This window comes from Aplidium turbinatum, chromosome 1 (assembly GCF_918807975.1).
Source record: "Aplidium turbinatum chromosome 1, kaAplTurb1.1, whole genome shotgun sequence".
Classification (NCBI taxonomy): Eukaryota; Metazoa; Chordata; class Ascidiacea; order Aplousobranchia; family Polyclinidae; genus Aplidium; species Aplidium turbinatum.
The window spans coordinates 44,592,021-44,617,374 of record NC_137472.1 but is presented as its reverse complement, the minus strand read 5'-3'; the positions used below and the strand labels follow the sequence as shown (position 1 = coordinate 44,617,374).

Genomic DNA, 25,354 nt, shown 5'->3' with positions numbered 1-25,354 from the left:
TTATCAACCGTGCAAAAAATTCATATTTCTGTACATTTGATGTGATAGCATCATCCCCTAAGATCTCTAAAAAGAAAGAATGTTATCTAATAATTCAACATGCATCCGTATATCCTACCCAGCACTAAACGGTCAGCGTAAATACAGCAAGCACACAAAATTGTACACTTTCATCAAAGGAAAAAGACTTTCTGCTCACACTCAGCACTGTTTCAAATTGTGCTTTATATGAACTACACAGCTACATTGTCATTTGTACTTACAGAAAAGTAATGTTAATTAAGCCTTGACATCATGATTTATTTTGGAAAGACAACCATTTTGTGTGTAATTTTTCTTTGGATCCAGCTGAAAGGTGATATTGCCCTCGAGTGGTAGCAAGCGTGGGAACATCAATCATGCACAGAACATGCTAGAAGGGAACCCAGCAAACATCTTCATGTTGTGGCCAATGAAATGATCGAGAAGGACCATTTGGGTGCATGCACTCAACTAAGGCGTCATCGTTTATTCCATCAACTTTTTTCACAACACCAATGTACCATTTTTGGTCATACACAATGCAAACAAATTGACCTTCCGCTATTTGCAGTGGTGAAGATATAGTTGAATCTGATTGTGATGTTGTCACCAAAGCAAATTGTGCATCACTGCTTACTCTTTTCATCCCTAATCTCCCAGAGTTGAGTGGCTTGAAGTAGTGGAATCCACGAGTTCCTTTGATGGTCGTAGCGTGAATAAATCGATCATTAAGTTGTATTCTAAAATTATCCACTTCTTGTTTAGAAAGTTGAAAAAATGAGATATTTGGCAATTTTTCTGTGCAATGTGTGATCATAGCAGTAATATTAGTGATCTGATTGCTTAATGGTCTTCTAAGACTCTCCATTGCAGTACTACGTTTAACGGTGCCACCAATGCCATCACAAGGTGATTTACCATGGCTGGTGGCAAAAAAAGACCAAACTGCTTTAACACCAAAATCATTTTCATGTTGGCAGAGGTTACAAAAAGATTTTTTGTTTTTATATTGTGCTGCACACCCATCAGTAAAGTATTCTACACTTTGGAGATTTTGGATCTTTAGTCTCAGAAATTCAATCGTTTTCTTCTAAGTTAGGTAGACCATCACAACATCATGTTGTAATTCTTCAGAAAGAAAGCAGATACTCGTATGTTTCAATTCATTATCATCAGTTTTGTAGTAACACACGACAGGGTGCATGTTTGGTGAGTCCAGTGGAAACCCTGGGCTTCATCTTGGACATGAAATGCATAGTTTTCAGCAAAGTCCATTAAAACAATAGCTGTGCTTCTATCAAGTGATTCTTTTTCTGTTTTAAATAGGAAGACTGTGCATGAGAAATGAAGTGGTGTGGTATTAGTTTCAAAATTTTAGAAATAAGTAATTCAATAAATTCTGTAACTGGTAACTGTTGTGATGTTAGTTCAGTTCGATCGACAGTAGTCCATTGTTTAAAAGAAATTTCTTCATTTGTGTCTTCAAATTTGTTGCTGACAAGTTGTCGAATTACTTCCACACCAGGGCATTGGTCACATCGTTGTAGCATACATTCTTTATTGTTCACGTTACAAACTGCAAGTCCAATTAGCTCTTTGTATGTTTCTTCGATTTGAGCAGAATGCAACAAAAGGGCAACGTTCTGGTGTATAGTACATACACAGACAGAATGTGTCCCTGATGCTCCAGCACCGACACACCATTTTGGCCTCAGAGTACAAAATGTTGAAAATCCAATATTCGTTTCTGGGTTTTGGTCTTTAAATGCTACATAAAGCTCTTTTAACGTGCACAGTAGTAACCTCTTTTGTTCGTATTGGTTCTTTCTTATGCTAATGCGATCCTTCATCCCAGGCATCACTCTGGTATTTTCATTATTCTGATAAAACTGCTTTACTTTTTCAACAACATCTTCTGAAAAAGATTTTCCTTTGCGAGGCAATGGCAATGAACAAATACCGCTGGATTTTTCAACCAAACAAGCTATCCTAACCATTCGTTCGCTAACAAAAAACTCTTCTGCAATCTTTTTTCTAGACCAGTTACTAGGTGCCATTGTTAGAACTTGAATTTTTTGAGCTCTAGTGCAATCACTGTTAATTTTTTGTTTCATTTTAAAAATCATATCTTCAAATGATTTATTTTTGTTTTCATTATCGTTGTTCTTGGTGCTGTCACATTCCTCCTGCAGTTTTGCATCATCAAAACTTAGCGCATTAGATATTTTTGCACGAAATGAATGATTAATTAGGTCTAGTTTTCTCTTGCCATATTTTACTTTACTAGCTGAAGGAATACTGTGTAATTTGATAGGTGACTCTCCAATTTGTTGCAAAGTTTCATTGATATTGTTAAATGATTCATTAGAATTTACGCTGCATTTGATTTCATCGATTTCGCTATCAGTGGAACTGGAAACTTCATTGAATGTGTTCTCGGCAGTTTGCTCTATGGCTTCTAGAATCTTTGCTTTGCAATTGATGCATATTTTATTTCCTGGAGCAACATTCAAATGACTGAGTCGAGATTTGATGGTATAATAAAATTCCAAGGATATAGGACGCAAACTTTTATTCTTGATGTTTTCTGTGAATGTGAAATGGATCACAACATTTTGTTTTTAGAGCTGAATAGCGGTCAAGATAGCTGTACTTGTGGAAAATAGAAATACAACGCAGAAAACATTCCGATCCTGTTTCTGCTGCAACACGAATATTCAGTAGCTCTCTCTCATCGATAGGCAAATCGTCCATAGCTAATACACCCTGCTTTTGTGTAGCATATGACTTCTTGTGACATTCTGTGTTTAGTAGGGCACCAACACTACAAGTCTCCATCTTCAGTGTGTAGTTTAAGTTATTTTACAGCTAGAGTACTCTTACAATCAATAGGTTACATTCACTTTTTAAGAAAAATCTGCAACAATATTTTTTGTATTTCAATTCATCATAGCTTGAAAACAAAGAAATAAGTTATGGCAACATTTAAAACAAAGCAACTCCTCAACAAGACCTTTCATTTGAGCTATTACTCAACTTTCTAGCTGCTATGCACTGGATGCTATATGCTTTCAAAGTTAGTGTTACGCATGAATGCACACACCCTCACCCCTGGACTGAGACCCCCGTAATTAACCCATTCGAAGATTAAAAGTGTCAAAACAGCTAAAAACCTCTTAAACATAACTTATAGCATTATTATGCCAAGTTTCATGACAACACCACTTAATACAAGAAAGATATTCCATATTTTGCGTTAATGTTCATAAAAATTTCCGTTTCAGTAGTTACAAAACCACTAAATTTTGAAAGTCCGTAACTTTGTCATTTATTGACTAATTTCAAAAAAAAAAATTGTGTTGGAATCAGCGTTGTTTACTCTACAAGCACACAAAATTTCAGGAACATCTGAGAGATTGGGTTAAATGGCCTGGATCACTTGACAGAGAATGATCCACTGTCATGTGATGTTGCAATTGCTTTTTTTTTACGATTTAACACATAATGTTGCGATTGCCTTTTTCTTACCGTTTAACACCCACGAATCACGTGTTTTGTTGGTTGAAGAGAAGCGCAAACGATAATCACTCACTCTAAACGACCAAACGACATAATACGATGATATTTTCGCACTGGACAGTCGGACCAGTGCGAAACGATTCATACTGGTTCGCGGGGAACTCGCACTAGACATTGGCCAGAGGACCAGTGCTAAGATCTAACCCTGGGTACAGTTGTGCACTAGTTGACTAGGCTAACCAGATCATATTGTCTTATCAGCAGGGCCAGATTAAGGTTTTGATGGACCTGGGGCTATATGGTAATCTGAGGCCTATATTATATTTCATTCCCCTTATTGTACCAATCACAATTAAAATGAAATAACAAAATTATACCCGAACTACAGTATTTACTTATTGAACACATTCAAATGACATGTTTTCTGGATTTAAACAAAGCTGGTATTAACATCATGGGTGTCTATTTTTTTTCCAAAATTTTGGGTGCTCTTCCACAAGACGCCCTGTTGGTCAACCAGACAAAATGATGACGTCATAATACGTCACACACATTGGAATGGACTATTATGAAGGAGGAAATGCGGGTTGGAAATGCAATGAAACACACCAGAAGGAAATTGTCTCCCATTTATTCATTTGTTGTTCAATTTCAACAGATTTGCTATCGTTGAAAAGCACAAGCATAGACCTAACCAACTAAATTAATACCAAGTCCCAAAATACTACTAGCTCCATCTAGTGGCCACCTAAACTTGATCACATGCAAACCATTGCATTTCAATGGCGAATCGATCGTCTTCCAGTTCACGCCCTGCATGTTCACGATAATTAATTCTCTCCCATTTATTCATTTCTTGCTCAATTTCAACAGATTTGCTATCGTTGAAAAGCACAAGCATAGATCTAACCAACTAAATTAATATCAAGTCCCAAAATACTACTAGCTCTATCTGGTGGCTACCTAAACTTGAGCAAATTCAAACCATTATCAAAACTTCATTTTAAATGATAAGAACATTAAACGACAGCCAAATAAAAGAACATGTTACTGTTTATTAAAGTGCTAACTTTCATTGTTATATATTATTCAATATGCGCGCAATCGTTGTTCGAAGACAGCCCCCCAACGAAGCTTTCGCCCAATGCATTTCAATAGCGAATCGATCGTCTTCCAGTTCACGCCCTGCATGTTCACGATAATTAATTGTCTCCCATTTATTCATTTCTTGCTCAATTTCAACAGATTTGCTATCGTTGAAAAGCAAAAGCAAGGATCTAACCAACTAAAATAATACCAAGTCCCAAAATACTACTAGCTCCATCTGGTGGCCACCTAAACTTGAGCAAATTCAAACCATTATCAAAACTTCATTTTAAATGATAAGAACATTAAACGACAGCCAAATAAAAGAACATGTTACTGTTTATTGAAGTGCTAACTTTCATTTTTGTATCTTATTTAATATGCGCGTAATCGTTGTTCGAAGACAGCCCCCCAACGAAGCTTTCGCCCAATGCATTTCAATAGCGAATCGATCGTCTTCCAGTTCACGCCCTGCATGTTCACGATAATTAATTGTCTCCCATTTATTCATTTCTTGCTCAATTTCAACAGATTTGCTATCGTTGAAAAGCAAAAGCAAGGATCTAACCAACTAAAATAATACCAAGTCCCAAAATACTACTAGCTCCATCTGGTGGCCACCTAAACTTGAGCAAATTCAAACCATTATCAAAACTTCATTTTAAATGATAAGAACATTAAACGACAGCCAAATAAAAGAACATGTTACTGTTTATTGAAGTGCTAACTTTCATTGTTATATGTTATTCAATATGCGCGCAATCGTTGTTCGAAGACAGCCCCCCAACGAAGCTTTTGCCCAATGCATTTCAATGGCGAATCGATCGTCTTCCAGTTCACGCCCTGCATGTTCACGATAATTAATTGTCTCCCGTTTATTCATTTCTTGCTCAAATTCAACAGATTTGCTATCGTTGAAAAGCAAAAGCATAGATCTAACCAACTAAATTAATACCAAGTCCCAAAATACTACTAGCTCCATCTGGTGGCCACCTAAACTTGACCAAATTCAAACCATCACCAAAACTTCATTTTAAATGATAAACAATCTAAATCAAATCCAATTAAAAGAACATGTTACTGTTTATTGGAGGGCTAACTTTCATTTTTGTATCTTATTTAATATGCGCGTAATCGTTGTTCGAAGACAGCCCCCCAACGAAGCTTTTGCCCAATGCATTTCAATGGCGAATCGATCGTCTTCCAGTTCACGCCCTGCATGTTCACGATAATTAATTGTCTCCCATTTATTCATTTCTTGCTCAATTTTAAGAGATTTGCTATCGTTGAAAAGCAAAAGCAAGGATCTAACCAACTAAAATAATACCAAGTCCCAAAATACTACTAGCTCCATCTGGTGGCCACCTAAACTTGAGCAAATTCAAACCATTATCAAAACTTCATTTTAAATGATAAGAACATTAAACGACAGCCAAATAAAAGAACATGTTACTGTTTATTGAAGTGCTAACTTTCATTTTTGTATCTTATTTAATATGCGCGTAATCGTTGTTCGAAGACAGCCCCCCAACGAAGCTTTCGCCCAATGCATTTCAATAGCGAATCGATCGTCTTCCAGTTCACGCCCTGCATGTTCACGATAATTAATTGTCTCCCATTTATTCATTTCTTGCTCAATTTCAACAGATTTGCTATCGTTGAAAAGCAAAAGCAAGGATCTAACCAACTAAAATAATACCAAGTCCCAAAATACTACTAGCTCCATCTGGTGGCCACCTAAACTTGACCAAATTCAAACCATCACCAAAACTTCATTTTAAATGATAAACAATCTAAATCAAATCCAATTAAAAGAACATGTTACTGTTTATTGGAGGGCTAACTTTCATTTTTGTATCTTATTTAATATGCGCGTAATCGTTGTTCGAAGACAGCCCCCCAACGAAGCTTTTGCCCAATGCATTTCAATGGCGAATCGATCGTCTTCCAGTTCACGCCCTGCATGTTCACGATAATTAATTGTCTCCCATTTATTCATTTCTTGCTCAATTTCAACAGATTTACTATCGTTGAAAAGCACAAGCAAGGATCTAACCAACTAAATTAATACCAAGTCCCAAAATACTACTAGCTCCATCTGGTGGCTACCTAAACTTTACCAAATTCAAACCATTATCAAAACTTCATTTTAAATGATAAGAACATTAAACGACAGCCAAATAAAAGAACATGTTACTGTTTATTAAAGTGCTAACTTTCATTGTTATATATTATTCAATATGCGCGCAATCGTTGTTCGAAGACAGCCCCCCAACGAAGCTTTCGCCCAATGCATTTCAATAGCGAATCGATCGTCTTCCAGTTCACGCCCTGCATGTTCACGATAATTAATTGTCTCCCGTTTATTCATTTCTTGCTCAATTTCAACAGATTTGCTATCGTTGAAAAGCAAATGCAAGGATCTAACCAACTAAAATAATACCAAGTCCCAAAATACTACTAGCTCCATCTGGTGGCCACCTAAACTTGAGCAAATTCAAACCATTATCAAAACTTCATTTTAAATGATAAGAACATTAAACGACAGCCAAATAAAAGAACATGTTACTGTTTATTGAAGTGCTAACTTTCATTTTTGTATCTTATTTAATATGCGCGCAATCGTTGTTCGAAGACAGCCCCCCAACGAAGCTTTCGCCCAATGCATTTCAATAGCGAATCGATCGTCTTCCAGTTCACGCCCTGCATGTTCACGATAATTAATTGTCTCCCATTTATTCATTTCTTGCTCAATTTCAACAGATTTACTATCGTTGAAAAGCACAAGCATAGATCTAACCAACTAAATTAATACCAAGTCCCAAAATACTACTAGCTCCATCTGGTGGCCACCTAAACTTGACCAAATTCAAACCATCACCAAAACTTCATTTTAAATGATAAACAATCTAAATTAAATTCAATTAAAAGAACATGTTACTGTTTATTGAAGGGTTAACTTTCATTTTTGTATCTTATTTAATATGCGCGTAATCGTTGTTCGAAGACAGCCCCCCAACGAAGCTTTTGCCCAATGCATTTCAATGGCGAATCGATCGTCTTCCAGTTCACGCCCTGCATGTTCACGATAATTAATTGTCTCCCGTTTATTCATTTCTTGCTCAATTTCAACAGATTTGCTATCGTTGAAAAGCACAAGCATAGATCTAACCAACTAAATTAATATCAAGTCCCAAAATACTACTAGCTCCATCTGGTGGCTACCTAAACTTGAGCAAATTCAAACCATTATCAAAACTTCATTTTAAATGATAATAACATTAAACGACACCCAAATAAAAGAACATGTTACTGTTTATTGAAGTGCTAACTTTCATTGTTATATATTATTCAATATGCGCGCAATCGTTGTTCGAAGACAGCCCCCCAACGAAGCTTTTGCCCAATGCATTTCAATGGCGAATTGATCGTCTTCCAGTTCACGCCCTGCGTGATCACAATAATTAATTGTCTCCCATTTATTCATTTCTTGCTCAATTTCAACAGATTTGCTATCGTTGAAAAGCGCAAGCATAAATCTAACCAACTAAATTAATACCAAGTCCCAAAATACTACTAGCTCTATCTGGTGGCCACCTAAACTTGACCAAATTCAAACCATTATCAAAAGTTTATTTGCAATGATAAAGACATTAAACGACAGCCAATTAAAAGAACATGTTACTGTTTATTGAAGTGCTAACTTTCATTGTTATACCTTATTGAATATACGAGCAATCGTTGTTCGAAGACAGCCTCCCAACGAAGCTTTTGCACAATGCATTTCAATGACGAATCGATCGTCTTTCTGGATTCACATTGCGTGATTACGATAATTAATTGTCTCCCATTTATATTGATAAAATGCTAAAGTCATAGAAAGGATTAGGATCAGGCACACAAATAGCCTAATTGGTGGTGTAATGGCTTGTCCGAATCAAGTGATGTAACAAACACTGATCAATAGGAAAGCGATGTGTGCTCTAGAGCGGTGTAGAACTTTGATCCTTTCGGAGGTGGTGGAAGAATTCTTGTCACTCGGCCCTCAGTCGACATCAACTGGAAAAGCTCGGTTGAGGAAGCAAGTGATGTCAGCTCCAAGTGCAGGAGCCAGAAAATTGTTCCTATTTGGATGGAGAAACCTCTGCAAATAATAAAAAGCAACAACAACCAGCGAGACAGTGGATGCGGATACTTAGCTTATGTTTTGTTCAAAGCTTAGCCAAGAAATTTTTTCAGAACACGTAGGCTAAGCCTAATGAACCTAGGCTTAAATATGGATCAAAGGTAAGTAACGAAACCGTAATGAAATGACTTGGGCTTGCATTCTCGTGTTCTTTCATTACCACACGAAGTCGTTTTCCCAAAGGCATTCGTGCGTGTAAACAAAATGATTCATAGGTCCAATCCTTAAACGTTGACACACAAAAATCATGTTACAAACGTACCGTAAGTTAAAACAATTATTTTGTTTCATCTGACATTGCACTTTTGTTAGCCTAGTTTGTTTGTTATAGAATAAATATCACAAAGTATGTGGGCAGCAACTCTTTTTTATCATTAGGTAGCCCTGAAAAGGGCTGTTTTTTTTTGGCAAATGGACGATGTGGTGGCTACAGTAAGGGATAGGACTCCCTTATGACGCGGAGAACTTCCGGAAAATGTCGTCCCCGTGGAAACTGATGTCGCCACATAAATTCATCAAGATACCCAGGTATCATGTGCCTTGTGGTGCCACACCCCTGTGGCCGAACCATAATGATGGTGATGGTTGACCGTTTGGTGGCGATATCCAAGATCTAAAAAAATACGAAAGCAACTTTAAATAAGTTTCAGCGTAAAATGCTTGCTGCAACGGTTTCCAAATAGAAATAACAAAAACATGTTAAATTGGTAAATATATTTTTATTGGATGCATAATTCTTTTGACATGAGCCATCGTGCTTTTTGAAAAGGAGCTGTGCAGTTAAGTGGCGAGGTCAGTTGATTGTTTTTTCTGCTCCCAAAGTAACTTTAAATGGTTAACTTTTGTTAACAATTTCTACACTATGAATAAGTTGTATCAAGTGGGACCTGGCATGACAGTTTAAGCCATATGGTTGGGTCTGATGCTATCACAACAGAAAAGTACACGTTGTACTGTGATATGTCTTCAGACAAGCTAAACACAAACTGGTGTTTGAATGACCAATGGGACTGTGCAAGCAATCACTTTTGGGACATAATCCTACGTTATTTTAAGGCTGAAAGGAATTTTTTTCACTTAAAAAGTATTTTTCACTAGGAATGAGATAAGAGCTACTGCTTTATTTTGTACAATCTTAAAAAGCCTTATTACACTACACTTTGCTATAGATCATGGCAAAAGTATATACCTTTTTAGATTTCAATTCATTGAACCTTTAAAGTGTCTTATTTTATCATGTCTGAAAAGAAAAGCGGGTCTATTTATTGATGAAAACCAAGAAACCACGTTCTGCTTCTTTTCTCTTGAGTCTCTTTCATTCCATCATACCCTTGACAATCAATTGATGTAGCCTATCTAGCAAAGTGTCCCCTGGGACATAGCCCCTTGTCCCATTGATCATGTGTGTAAGCAACCTATGGGACAGTTGTCTGACACTTTTTAATAATGATAAAAAAAAACAATAAAGAATATTAGCCTACAGTCATCGCTGTTTTGATTTCATGTTATGAAACAATGACTAAACTTTGCAATAAAATTGCTTTAATTCATGATTTGCTTTAAAATAACGTTTTATTAGAAATAATGTCATATTCGTCCCATGGGTGCCACATCTCCCCTACACATTTTTACTCTCAGTACACCTAGTATACACAAATGTTTAATCTACATGCATTTTATGTACTTCATCTAATCCATTTAATGTTTAACATAATCCACGTTAAGTGTTTACATGTTAGTGTATGTCATTTTAAAATAGAACTACAAGAAACACTCACTAGACAAATTAGAGTATGTACCCCATTCATCGGAATGGATCTCTGTTCCTGTGCGATGTGGCGTAGAATTTCTGCCTCCAGTGTAGCCCTGTCCCGCCGCGGTACCATTACGATGAAGCATTCTCTAATAGCACAATTTACTAGGGATATCTACAGGCATTGAGAAGCAAAAGAAAGTGCCCTAAGTAGGGTGGGTTAAATAAAAGTGTCAAATATTCCTTCAAATCCCAAGCCCAAGTGATATTGCTCACCTGCTCGAACGTAGTTGACTAGGCGTAGACCTAGTTGTAGTGCGTAAACATGCACATATTATATAACTTACTTTGTTGTGGTGTCAATCCCGCCGAAGATCCACTGCTGTGGCACTGGGCGCCCTTGTGAATTTCCTCGTTTTGGTCTGGCCACCAAGGACTCACCGATAGCGACGATGTGGCCACTGGCCAGGTCCACCGATTTGATGCTGATTCCTCAACAAATCCTCCGAACAGATCTGTACGTTATCAACAAATGGCAAATATTCGTGTTCATCAATAGTGATGATGTGGCCTGAAGCCACATAGTATGCTTTTCGTAGAAGCACGAATATTTGTTGTTTCAAAACCGTTTGTGTTTGAATATTTTGCTTGGAGACTCAGGGCCTATGAGAAGAGGGTACTGAGGGTACGGCATACCCTTGAGGGCCCAGGCCTGTGATTGTTGGGAAGCCCGAAATTGTAATTTTATACTTTACGCAAAAAAATGATGGTTAAAACCACCCTAAACGACTAAATTCAAGCATAAAAGTTGTTATCCTCTAGTCCTGGGGGCCCGTAATGTAGCAAAAGGGCCCGGAAAATGCTTTACGTGCAAAAATGTTTCGTTTTAAAGCACCCAAAATTAAATCGTAAAAGTTGGTTTTTCTCCTGTTCGGGGGGGGGAGGACATAGGGAAGCAAAAGCAGGGTTGAGAAAAACCCGGGCTTTTTTAAAAAGCTCTGGTGATTTTGGGCTTTTTTGTGTTTTTTAAAAATTATTTGAAAAAGGTAGTTTCACGCTTATTTCACTTCAAAATGGATTTCGGAGTTGGAGCAAGAGCCGGAGTCAATACTTTCGGAGCAGGAACGGAACCGAGTCAAAAAAAAGTAACTTCGTTCACCTCTGCTAGGCATGTTGTGAATACAAAAGTTAATGAAGAAAGCTTATTGGTCAGACGATTAATTTGATGATGTTTTGACAAGATGTTATGTTTGAGCCTTGGTAGAGAGCTTGACTTGTTGTACCAGATACATATAACACTCAGTAACGTTAGTGGATTTAACATTTTTTATTAAACACACAAAAAACAAGAAACACTACTAAATCCAACGTTTTCGACACCAAATCATAGTGTCCTCATCAGGACTAATTATAGGCTACATCTAAGAGAAATAAATGAATGAATTTGAAAATTTTGCATTAAAGCTGTAAGCTACAAGCGACACCTCTCAACAGCACCGGCATCAACAACTGACACACGAATCCAATGCAGGATAGCCTACGCAAATTGGCGAGGGACAGATCACATGATAGGCTATACACAACACAAAACACTAAATAATAGTTTTATTGCAGCCTGATGCTATTATTGCGCACAGATGACCAATTCTGCAGTAAAATGTTGTATGGTGTGCAATACGCCTAAGTAAAATCACGCGCTTTGCCAAAGACAAAGAGGGCCCGGAGTGAGAGGGGGGCCCGGAATGACTCTTCGTACCCTTACTGAAAATTTTTCTCAGAGGCCCTGTGGAGACCTCAGTGCAACTATTAAGAAACACGAAGATTTAATTTTTCTACAACAATCGACAAGTGATGGTTTGCATGTGGTCAAGTTTAGGTGGCCACCAGATGGAGCTAGTAGTATTTTGGGACTTGATATTAATTTAGTTGGTTAGATCTATGCTTGTGCTTTTCAACGATAGCAAATCTGTTGAAATTGATCAAGAAATGAATAAATGGGAGATAATTAATTATCGTGAACATGCAGGGCGTGAACTGGAAGACGATCGATTCGCCATTGAAATGCATTGGGCAAAAGCTTCGTTGGGGGGCTGTCTTCGAACAACGATTGCGCGCATATGGAATAAGATATAAAAATGAAAGTTAGCACTTCAATAAACAGTAACATGTTCTTTTAATTGGATTTAATTTAGATTGTTTATCATTTAAAATGAAGTTTTGGTGATGGTTTGCATGTGATCAAGTTTAGGTGGCCACTAGATGGAGCTAGTAGTATTTTGGGACTTGATATTAATTTAGTTGGTTAGATCTATGCTTGTGCTTTTCAACGATAGCAAATCTGTTGAAATTGAGCAAGAAATGAATAAACGGGAGACAATTAATTATCGTGAACATGCAGGGCGTGAACTGGAAGACGATCGATTCGCCATTGAAATGCAATGGTTTGCATGTGATCAAGTTTAGGTGGCCACTAGATGGAGCTAGTAGTATTTTGGGACTTGGTATTAATTTAGTTGGTTAGATCTATGCTTGTGCTTTTCAACGATAGCAAATCTGTTAAAATTGAGCAAGAAATGAATAAATGGGAGACAATTAATTATCGTGAACATGCAGGGCGTGAACTGGAAGACGATCGATTCGCCATTGAAATGCATTGGGCAAAAGCTTCGTTGGGGGGCTGTCTTCGAACAACGATTGCGCGCATATGGAATAAGATATAAAAATGAAAGTTAGCACTTCAATAAACAGTAACATGTTCTTTTATTTGGCTGTCGTTTAATGTTCTTATCATTTAAAATGAAATTTTGATAATGGTTTGAATTTGCTCAAGTTTAGGTGGCCACCAGATGGAGCTAGTAGTATTTTGGGACTTGGTATTAATTTAGTTGGTTAGATCTATGCTTGTGCTTTTCAACGATAGCAAATCTGTTGAAATTGAGCAAGAAATAAATAAATGGGAGACAATTAATTATCGTGAACATGCAGGGCGTGAACTGGAAGACGATCGATTCGCCATTGAAATGCATTGGGCAAAAGCTTCGTTGGGGGGCTGTCTTCGAACAACGATTACGCGCATATTAAATAAGATACAAAAATGAAAGTTATCCCTCCAATAAACAGTAACATGTTCTTTTAATTGGATTTAATTTAGATTGTTTATCATTTAAAATGAAGTTTTGGTGATGGTTTAAATTTGGTCAAGTTTAGGTGACCACCAGATGGAGCTAGTAGTATTTTGGGACTTGGTATTAATTTAGTTGGTTAGATCTATGCTTGTGCTTTTTAACGATAGTAAATCTGTTGAAATTGAGAAAGAAATGAATAAATGGGAGACAATTAATTATCGTGAACATGCAGGGCGTGAACTGGAAGACGATCGATTCGCCATTGAAATGCATTGGGTGAAAGCTTCGTTGGGGGGCTGTCTTCGAACAACGATTGCGCGCATATTGAATAATATATAACAATGAAAGTTAGCACTTCAATAAACAGTAACATGTTCTTTTATTTGGCTGTCGTTTAATGTTCTTATCATTTAAAATGAAGTTTTGATAATGGTTTGAATTTGCTCAAGTTTAGGTAGCCACCAGATGGAGGTAGTAGTATTTTGGGACTTGATATTAATTTATTTGGTTAGAACTATGCTTGTGCTTTTCAACGATAGCAAATCTGTTAAAATTGAGCAAGAAATGAATAAACGGGAGACAATTAATTATCGTGAACATGCAGGGCGTGAACTGGAAGACGATCGATTCGCCATTGAAATGCATTGGGCAAAAGCTTCGTTGGGGGGCTGTCTTCGAACAACGATTACGCGCATATTAAATAAGATACAAAAATGAAAGTTAGCCCTCCAATAAACAGTAACATGTTCTTTTAATTGGATTTGATTTAGATTGTTTATCATTTAAAATGAAGTTTTGGTGATGGTTTGAATTTGGTCAAGTTTAGGTGGCCACCAGATGGAGCTAGTAGTATTTTAAGACTTGGTATTAATTTAGTTGGTTAGATCTATGCTTTTGCTTTTCAACGATAGCAAATCTGTTGAAATTGAGCAAGAAATGAATAAACGGGAGACAATTAATTATCGTGAACATGCAGGGCGTGAACTGGAAGACGATCGATTCGCCATTGAAATGCATTGGGCAAAAGCTTCGTTGGGGGGCTGTCTTCGAACAACGATTACGCGCATATTAAATAAGATACAAAAATGAAAGTTAACCCTTCAATAAACAGTAACATGTTCTTTTAATTGGATTTAATTTAGATTGTTTATCATTTAAAATAAAGTTTTGGTGATGGTTTGAATTTGGTCAAGTTTAGGTGGCCACCAGATGGAGCTAGTAGTGTTTTGGGACTTGGTATTAATTTAGTTGGTTAGATCTATGCTTGTGCTTTTCAACGATCGCAAATCTGTTGAAATTGAGCAAGAAATGAATAAACGGGAGACAATTAATTATCGTGAACATGCAGGGCGTGAACTGGAAGACGATCGATTCGCCATTGAAATGCATTGGGCAAAAGCTTCGTTGGGGGGCTGTCTTCGAACAACGATTACGCGCATATTAAATAAGATACAAAAATGAAAGTTAACCCTTCAATAAACAGTAACATGTTCTTTTAATTGGATTTAATTTAGATTGTTTATCATTTAAAATGAAGTTTTGGTGATGGTTTGAATTTGGTCAAGTTTAGGTGGCCACCAGATGGAGCTAGTAGTATTTTGGGACTTGGTATTAATTTAGTTGGTTAGATCCTTGCTTGTGCTTTTCAACGATAGTAAATCTGTTGAAATTGAGCAAGAAATGAATAAATGGGAGACAATTAATTATCGTGAACATGCAGGGCGTGAACTGGAAGACGATCGATTCGCCATTGAAATGCATTGGGCAAAAGCTTCGTTGGGGGGCTGTCTTCGAACAACGATTACGCGCATACTAAATAAGATACAAAAATGAAAGTTAGCCCTCCAATAAACAGTAACATGTTCTTTTAATTGGATTTAATTTAGATTGTTTATCATTTAAAATGAAGTTTTGGTGATGGTTTGAATTTGGTCAAGTTTAGGTGGCCACCAGATGGAGCTAGTAGTATTTTGGGACTTGGTATTATTTTAGTTGGTTAGATCTATGCTTGTGCTTTTCAACGATAGCAAATCTGTTGAAATTGAGCAAGAAATGAATAAACGGGAGACAATTAATTATCGTGAACATGCAGGGCGTGAACTGGAAGACGATCGATTCGCCATTGAAATGCATTGGGCAAAAGCTTCGTTGGGGGGCTGTCTTCGAACAACGATTGCGCGCATATTGAATAATATATAACAATGAAAGTTAGCACTTCAATAAACAGTAACATGTTCTTTTATTTGGCTGTCGTTTAATGTTCTTATCATTTAAAATGAAGTTTTGATAATGGTTTGAATTTTCTCAAGTTTAGGTGGCCACCAGATGGAGCTAGTAGTATTTTGGGACTTGGTATTATTTTAGTTGGTTAGATCCTTGCTTTTGCTTTTCAACGATAGCAAATCTCTTGAAATTGAGCAAGAAATGAATAAATGGGAGACAATTAATTATCGTGAACATGCAGGGCGTGAACTGGAAGACGATCGATTCGCTATTGAAATGCATTGGGCGAAAGCTTCGTTGGGGGGCTGTCTTCGAACAACGATTGCGCGCATATTGAATAATATATAACAATGAAAGTTAGCACTTTAATAAACAGTAACATGTTCTTTTATTTGGCTGTCGTTTAATGTTCTTATCATTTAAAATGAAGTTTTGATAATGGTTTGAATTTGCTCAAGTTTAGGTAGCCACCAGATAGATCTAGTAGTATTTTGGGACTTGATATTAATTTAGTTGGTTAGATCTATGCTTGTGCTTTTCAACGATAGCAAATCTGTTGAAATTGAGCAAGAAATGAATAAACGGGAGACAATTAATTATCGTGAACATGCAGGGCGTGAACTGGAAGACGATCGATTCGCCATTGAAATGCATTGGGCAAAAGCTTCGTTGGGGGGCTGTCTTCGAACAACGATTACGCGCATATTAAATAAGATACAAAAATGAAAGTTATCCCTCCAATAAACAGTAACATGTTCTTTTAATTGGATTTGATTTAGATTGTTTATCATTTAAAATGAAGTTTTGGTGATGGTTTGAATTTGGTCAAGTTTAGGTGGCCACCAGATGGAGCTAGTAGTATTTTGGGACTTGGTATTAATTTAGTTGGTTAGATCTATGCTTTTGATTTTCAACGATAGCAAATCTGTTGAAATTGAGCAAGAAATGAATAAATGGGAGACAATTAATTATCGTGAACATGCAGGGCGTGAACTGGAAGACGATCGATTCGCCATTGAAATGCAATGGTTTGCATGTGATCAAGTTTAGGTGGCCACTAGATGGAGCTAGTAGTATTTTGGGACTTGGTATTAATTTAGTTGGTTAGGTCTATGCTTGTGCTTTTCAACGATAGCAAATTTGTTGAAATTGAACAACAAATGAATAAATGGGAGACAATTTCCTTCTGGTGTGTTTCATTGCATTTCCACCCCGCATTTCCTCCTTCATAATAGTCCATTCCAATGTGTGTGACGTATTATGACGTCATCATTTTGTCTGGTTGACCAACAGGGCGTCTTGTGGAAGAGCACCAAATTTTGTTTTCAATGCAGAGTAGAGCTAAGGAATGCAACCTTTTCTGGCCCAATGGATGCACGCAGTTGATTCTTTACTCTTTTAAGCACTGAAAATAAGCGCTCACCTGAACAACTAGATATCATCAGACAAAGATACATTCTTAGTAGGCTACAACAGATACGTTAGGAAATGCATACATAAACTCATTTTCATTGATAAACCTAAACATTTGAATTTCTTTCCTGCATTTGCTGTTAAAATGGTTTTGTTTTAGCAGTGAAGAAAAATGAATCATCTCTCCAGGCAGTGATTCTTGTAGAATCTAGATCATCTGGATCAGTGGTTCCCAACCTTTTTTGGTGTTGGGGCCGAATTTCAAACTTCAGAGTACGTATGGAGCCGCATGAAAACACTCAAATAATTAACGTGTGCTTTAGCGGATAGCCTATGTGTGCTTTAAGCGTGCTTTGTGCTAATTGGTATTGGTTGCAAATTATTGGGCTTGTCTTTGTGTTGATTTGCCTGTTTTGGGCTTGTTTCTTAGATTCACTTTCTTGTTTTCAAAAAAACAACCTGACATCACTGTGTAAGATGTAAAATGAAAATTTCACTGACAATGTAACCTCTACGACACGACAACAATACAGTTTGTAAACAATTTTGACTTCGTAAACAATTTTGACAAGTCATAAAATAATCGCCCTAGTTATTATAAATAGATTTTTGGTGCTGGTTTTGGTAAACTTTAGCATCGGCCTCCTTGGTTAGTGACGTCATTAAAATGTGTGACGTCATGCAAAAAAACGCAACTACTTTTAAAAAGGGTGCAAAAACGCGGAACAGAAGTAAAAGCGGAAAGGCTATTGATTTTTTAATATTTGTAGTGAATAGTGCCTCCTAGCTTTCTCATTTCTGCTCGGATTTTAACAATTTTCCTATCGTTGGAAAGCATAATGCCTCATCTACCCGAATGGATAAATTGTCAGTCTAAATTAGGCATTACATTTATGTAGCGCTAACTTAAACTTTACTATTTTGTACCAATTCTCCGCAATTCATTTTTTACAATAAAAATACCAAACCAACACAAATTAAAAGATTATGTCTTGGTTTATTCATATGTTAACTTTCACATTTATATCTAATCCACAAAACGAGCAATCGTTGTTCAAACGTAACCGCTCGACGAAGCTTTCTTCCAATGCATTTTTCAAGGCGATTCGATCGTGGTTCAGTAGCCTATAAGCCGCCCACTGTTTGCAGTGATCGATGAATACTGCCTCCACCAAATGTGTTGTAGCTTTCTCATTTCTGCTCGGACTTTAACAGTTTTACCATCGTTGCAAAGCACGATACTGCATCTATCCGATTAAATTGGTTGCAAGTTTAAAGTATGCATTATATTGACCTAGCGCTAACTTAAACTTTACTATTTTGTACCAATTCTCAGCAATTCAATTTTTACAATAAAAATACCAAACCATCACAAATTAAAAGAGTGTGTCTTGCTTTATAAACCTAACAACTTTCACGTTTATATGTTATCTACAAAACGAAAAATCGTTGTTCAAACGTAACCGCTCGACGAAGCTTTTTTCCAATGCATTTTTCAAGGCGATTCGATCGTGGTTCAATATGAGCCGCCCACAGTTTGCTGTGATCGATGAATAGGCCTACTGCCTCCACCAAATATGCTGTAGCTTTCTCATTTCTGCTCGGATTCTAACAATTTTACTATCGTTGGATGGTATTATGCTTCATCTACCCGAATGGATTAATTGCCAATCCAAAGTTGGCATTATATTTATGTAGCGTTAACTTAAAGTTTACTATTTTGTACCAACTCTCCGCAATTCATTTTTTACAATAAAAATACCAAACCAACACAAATTAAAAGAGTATGTCTTGGTTTAATCATATGTTAACTTTCACATTTATATCTAATCAACAAAACGAGCAATCGTTGTTCAAACGTAACCGCTCGACGAAGCTTTTTTCCAATGCATTTTTCAAGGCGATTCGATCGTGGTTCAGTAGCCTATAAGCCGCCCACAGTTTGCTGTGATCGATGAATAGGCCTACTGCCTCCACCAAATATGCTGTAGCTTTCTCATTTCTGCTCGGATTCTAACAATTTTACTATCGTTGGATGGTATTATGCTTCATCTACCCGAATGGATTAATTGCCAATCTAAAGTATGCATTATATTTATGTAGCATTAACTTAAACTTTACTATTTTGTACCAATTCTCCGCAATTTATTTTTTACAATAAAAATACCAAACCAACACAAATTAAAAGAGTATGTCTTGGTTTATTCATATGTTAACTTTCACATTTATATCTAATCCACAAAACGAGCAATCGTTGTTCAAACGTAACCGCTCGACGAAGCTTTTTTCCAATGCATTTTTCAAGGCGATTCGATCATGGTTCAGTATGAGCCGCCCACAGTTTGCTGTGATCGATGAATACTGCCTCCACCAAATATGCTGTAGCTTTCTCATTTCTGCTCGGATTCCAACAATTTTACTATCGTTGGATGGCATGATGCTTCATCTACCCGAATGGATTAGTTGCCTGTCTAAAGTATGCATTATATTTATGTAGCGCTAACTTAAACTTTACTATTTTGTACCAATTCTTCGCAATTCAATTTTTGCAATAAAAATACCAAACCAACACAAATTAAAAGAGTATGTCTTGCTTTATTAACCTAACAACTTTCACGTTTATATATTATCTAAATAACGAGAAATCGTTGTTCAAACGTAGCCGCTCGACGAAGCTTTTTTGACAATTTTACCATCGTTCGAAAGCACGATACTGCATCTACCCGAATCAATTGGTTGCATGTCCAAGGTATACAGTACATTTATCTAACGCTAATGTAAACTTTACTATTAAAACATCAATTACTCCAAAAGTGATAGGCCTCTGACATTTGGACAACACCATGAACTCCAAACAGACTTAAGCAATGATATCCATAAGCAGACAATAGGCAAAAAGTGTTTACTAATTCCCTTTAATTGAACCTTGCTTGAACATTTTTAATTATTCCAGACATTTTGGATCAATGTGCTTGGCCTACGCAGTTTTTGAAGTCAAGATTCAGTTGGTCAAGCAAAAATAGTAGGCTACACATTTAGCCAAACACAGCAGCACCACTTTTCAAGATTGAACAATAGAAACTCTTTAATGATGCAGAAATCAGTAGTCTTAACAGCATCAAATTTTACGTCTTGAAGCAGTTTAACATCGCCTATCTTAATAGGAGAAGTAGAATGGGGTGACTTTGGTCCAGTTATGAGACACCGCTTACTTTAATTTTACAATGGTTCTGGGAGAAAACTTTAGTTTACCCATATTGAGGGCTATCAAGAGCCCTTACATGTTACTAAGTTTGAAGTCATTTGGTCCATGCGTAGAGTTTAAAAAAAAAAACAAACTATAAGTGGTTTTCACTCCAGTGTTTTAAAAAAACTATAAGCAGTAATCTTTTTTCAAGACATGCTCATTGCCAACCCCAAAAAGGGGTGTCACTGGCCTCTTTCAGAGTTTTTAAAATACTTTCAACAATCAGCACTGGTGATTACGGATCAAGTTAATCGAACGAAAATGTACCACTAATATATGGCCTGGCACCTGGTTTCCGTTTGTATTTCCTATAGGTATGTCAATTTTTGAAATATTAATCTGCACTCCATCAAGCCAAAATTGAAGAAAATAGATCACTAACACAGCTAATATTCTGCAATAAACGATAAAAAGTGGATTAACATCATACAAAAGTGGCCAAAGTCACACCATATTTTCTACATGTCAAGGGGTGACTATATAGCCACCTAGGTGAAAGAAGCAAATGGCCAGCAGCCAAATTACATAATTAATACTGAACCTAGAGCTAAGACCTACTTTCTGTCAATGCTTGGCATACCCAGTATGGTCAGACACTGGCGTGCCAGGTAAAAGTTTGCAAAGTTATTTTTTGATGTTATTTGGCGGCCATATTGGATCCTCCAGAGTGAACAACTGAATTCACATTTTTCTTAAAAAATTCTGAAAACACACAAAAGAGGATATTTACAAACCTATGCAAATGACCAAAATATTGCAGAAATATTTTAAGTTGCTCAAGTTAACCAGTAACATTTTTTTGTTTGGTACAAAGTCACCCCTGATGGCCAATGTCAACCCATTTTACGGAATGATTTGTTCTTGATAAGAAACATCTGAAGTAGCATCTATCCATGATCGAAAAATGTTTGGAACTGCCTATTTCATCCAAAAATTTGTTAATTTTTTAAGTTGGTACACTATTGTTTTTGTGGCAAAAAGGGCGGAATGGCCCGATTCGGTGAGTCCGATTCGGTGAGTCCGATCCCTTAACGGGGGATTTTTTCAATTTTTTTTTTAATTATCGGGTACCGTGGCCTAATTATCATTGCCGTTTTAGGGTTAGGGGTTAGGAGTTAGGGTTAGGGGTTAGAGGTTAGGAACTCACCGAATCAGACTCACCGAATCGGACTCACCGAATCGGACTCACCGAATAGTAGCAGACCCCAAAAAGGGACCCCTTCAAACTTAAATAAACGAAAAACTACTCGTTTTTCCTTTACAGTGCTTTGCTAGGGAAGAAAGTTGCCCGACTTCCCTCCCCCTCTCGGAGCACCTGCTCGGTACCCATGAGATTCGCGGGCCCCTAATCAAGGCACTTCTAACAAAAACGCACTTTGTATAAATATATGACTTAGTTTCTTCAATTTCCCGGACCTCTCGGAAGGGTTGCGGGACCTTCAAATCATCTCGGGTCCGAGTCCAAAAAATGTACCTCCTTGTCAATGTACTGATTATATGTCTCGGCTTTTGTTGTATTGCATCTGTGATGTGTCATTGTCTGTACAGTGGGCTATGTTGTCGCAACGCGTTCAAGACAAAAGTGTTACAGTATAAATGTCATAATGGGACAAACTGATGTTTCTCACAGCTAGAGCAAGAGCAAGACGCTAGCCGTTTTGGTAACTTCTTCACTTCAAAGTACACGCAACACAATTCAAGTTTAAACTCTCTCTCCTCAGAATTGTTTAGAGAGTAGCCTATAGCATACCTATCCAAACAAACGAAACAATTTCTCTGTTATGGCTGTGAAAGCTTTGTCGTTTTTAAGTGTAAAATTTGCACAACATGGACTACTCTTTGTATTGTTGAGTAGCCCTAAAAAGGGCTGTTTTGGTAGCCCTAAAAAAAGCTTTTGAATAGTCAGGAAACCAAACCTTCTTACGATGTCGTTTGAAATTTCAAACGACGCACCAGAACGTCGCGAGGTAGGCTACAGTTTGAGAATCACGGTAATACACAAATGAAGCACATCCTACTTTTAAATTTCGTAATTTATCAATCATGCTGCAAACTCGGAAACTTTCACGCATTCTCTGAAATCGCTCTAAGACCCCTTGGGGTCCGCGGATTCCCGGCTGAGAACCACTGGCATAGATGATCTACCTGTAATGTACAACACAGTGGCGTAGCCAAGGGGGGGGGGGGGGTGAGGGTTACAACTCTCCCTTTGGCACGCGTGTGACGTCACGAGATTGAGAATAATGCTTTCAGTTTCTATGTCTCTAAAACAAAGCTTGCCTTATTTTAAACGAAACTGCATTGAAAGAGCGAGTTTTGCCAATATATCTAAGACTCCCAGAACCATTGCAAAATTAAAGTAAGCGGTGTCTCATAACTGGACCAAAGTCAACCCATTCTACTTCTCCTATTAAGATAGGCGATGTTAAACTGCTTCAAGACGTAAAATTTGATGCTGTTAAGACTACTGCTTTTTGCATCATTAAAGGGTTTCTATTGTTTAATCTTGAAAAGTGGTGCTGCTGTGTTTGGCTAAATGTGTAGCCTATCCTACTATTTTTGCTTGACCAACTGAATCTTGACTTCAAAAACTGCGTAGGCCAAGCACATTGATCCAACATGTCTGGAATAATTAAAAATGTTCAAGCAAGACACAGTTAAAGGGAATTAGTAAACACTTTTTGCCTATTGTCTGCTTATGGATATCATTGCTTAAGTCTGTTTGGTGTTTATGGTGTTGTCCAAATGTCATATCACTTTTGGAGTAATTGATGTTATAATAGTAAAGTTTACATTAGCGTTAGATAAATGTATTGTATACCTTGGACATGCAACCAATTGATTCGGATAGATGCAGTATCGTGCTTTTCAACGATGGTAAAATTGTTAAAATCCGAGCAGAAATGAGAAAGCTACAGCATATTTGGTGGAGGCAGTATTCATCGATCACAGCAAACTGTGGGCGGCTCATACTGAACCACGATCGAATCGCCTTGAAAAATGCATTGGAAAAAAGCTTCGTCGAGCGGTTACGTTTGAACAATGATTTCTTGTTTTGTAGATAACATATAAACGTGAAAGTTGTTAGGTTAATAAAGCAAGACATACTCTTTTAATTTGTGTTGGTTTGGTATTTTTATTGTAAAAAATGAATTGCGGAGAATTGGTACAAAATAGTAAAGTTTAAGTTAACGCTACATACATATAATGCCTACTTTGGATTGGCAATTAATCCATTTGGGTAGATGAAGCATAATACCATCCAACGATAGTAAAATTGTTAGAATCCGAGCAGAAATGAGAAAGCTACAGCATATTTGGTGGAGGCAGTATTCATCGATCACAGCAAACTGTGGGCGGCTCATACTGAACCACGATCGAATCGCCTTGAAAAATGCATTGGAAAAAAGCTTCGTCGAGCGGTTACGTTTGAACAACGATTGCTCGTTTTGTGGATTAGATGTAAATGTGAAAGTTAACATATGAATAAACCAAGACATACTCTTTTAATTTGTGTTGGTTTGGTATTTTTATTGTAAAAAATAAATTGCGGAGAATTGGTACAAAATAGTAAAGTTTAAGTTAATGCTACATAAATATAATGCATACTTTAGATTGGCAATTAATCCATTCGGGTAGATGAAGCATCATGCCATCCAACGATAGTAAAATTGTTAGAATCTGAGCAGAAATGAGAAAGCTACAGCATATTTGGTGGAGGCAGTAGGCCTATTCATCGATCACAGCAAACTGTGGGCGGCTCATACTGAACCACGATCGAATCGCCTTGAAAAATGCATTGGAAAAAAGCTTCGTCGAGCGGTTACGTTTGAACAACGATTGCTCGTTTTGTGGCTTAGATATAAATGTGAAAGTTAACATATGAATAAACCAAGACATAATCTTTTAATTTGTGTTGGTTTGGTATTTTTATTGTAAAAAATGAATTGCGGAGAATTGGTACAAAATAGTAAAGTTTAAGTTAGCGCTACATAAATGTAATGCCTACTTTAGACTGACAATTAATCCATGCGGGTAGATGAGGCATTATGCTTTCCAACGATAGGAAAATTGTTAAAATCCGAGCAGAAATGAGAAAGCTAGGAGGCACTATTCACTACAAATATTAAAAAATCAATAGCCTTTCCGCTTTTACTTCTGTTCCGCGTTTTTGCACCCTTTTTAAAAGTAGTTGCGTTTTTTTGCATGACGTCACACATTTTAATGACGTCACTAACCAAGGCGGCCGATGCTAAACCAGCACCAGATTTTTTTATATTTTTTTGTGGGATTTTCAGGGGTCAACGAGAGCCGCAAGAAGGCTAGCTTGTAGCTGCGGTTGGGAATCACTGATCTGGATAATTGTGAAGCAATGTTTTTGCACTCTCTTCAATGTTTCAGTTAGACATGGTGTTCAATTTCGCCAGAAACGACAATATTATTTGAAGACGATCGTATGCTGCAATTCGGGATTTCATACACAAAATAATTTGGGCAATGTTTGGCAAATATGAGTTAACTATGAATCTGCTCGATGGATCAAGTGATGTGTCTTCAGATCCACCTCCGCTATCCAAGCATTACTTTTCTTCTCTGCTTTCTTGAAATTTCTTCAATATAATGATGACAGCCACTTAATACTCTACCCTTTTCTTCGAATTCTTGAAATTGGGATTTTGATGTTTGAACAAAGTCATGTAGCCTACATCATGAAGAAGATTTGTTGCCTTATTCAAAGTAGTTTTGCCATCCTGCAGTGCCCGACTAGTTTTATGAAACCG

The 25,354-nt window shown here is 37.1% G+C and overlaps 1 pseudogene; it reads right to left on the bottom strand.

Moving 5' to 3' along the window:
• Positions 1–292: 292 nt before the first annotated feature.
• On the bottom strand, positions 293–3,685 carry LOC145766233 (uncharacterized; annotated as a pseudogene).
• Positions 3,686–25,354: the final 21,669 nt, after the last annotated feature.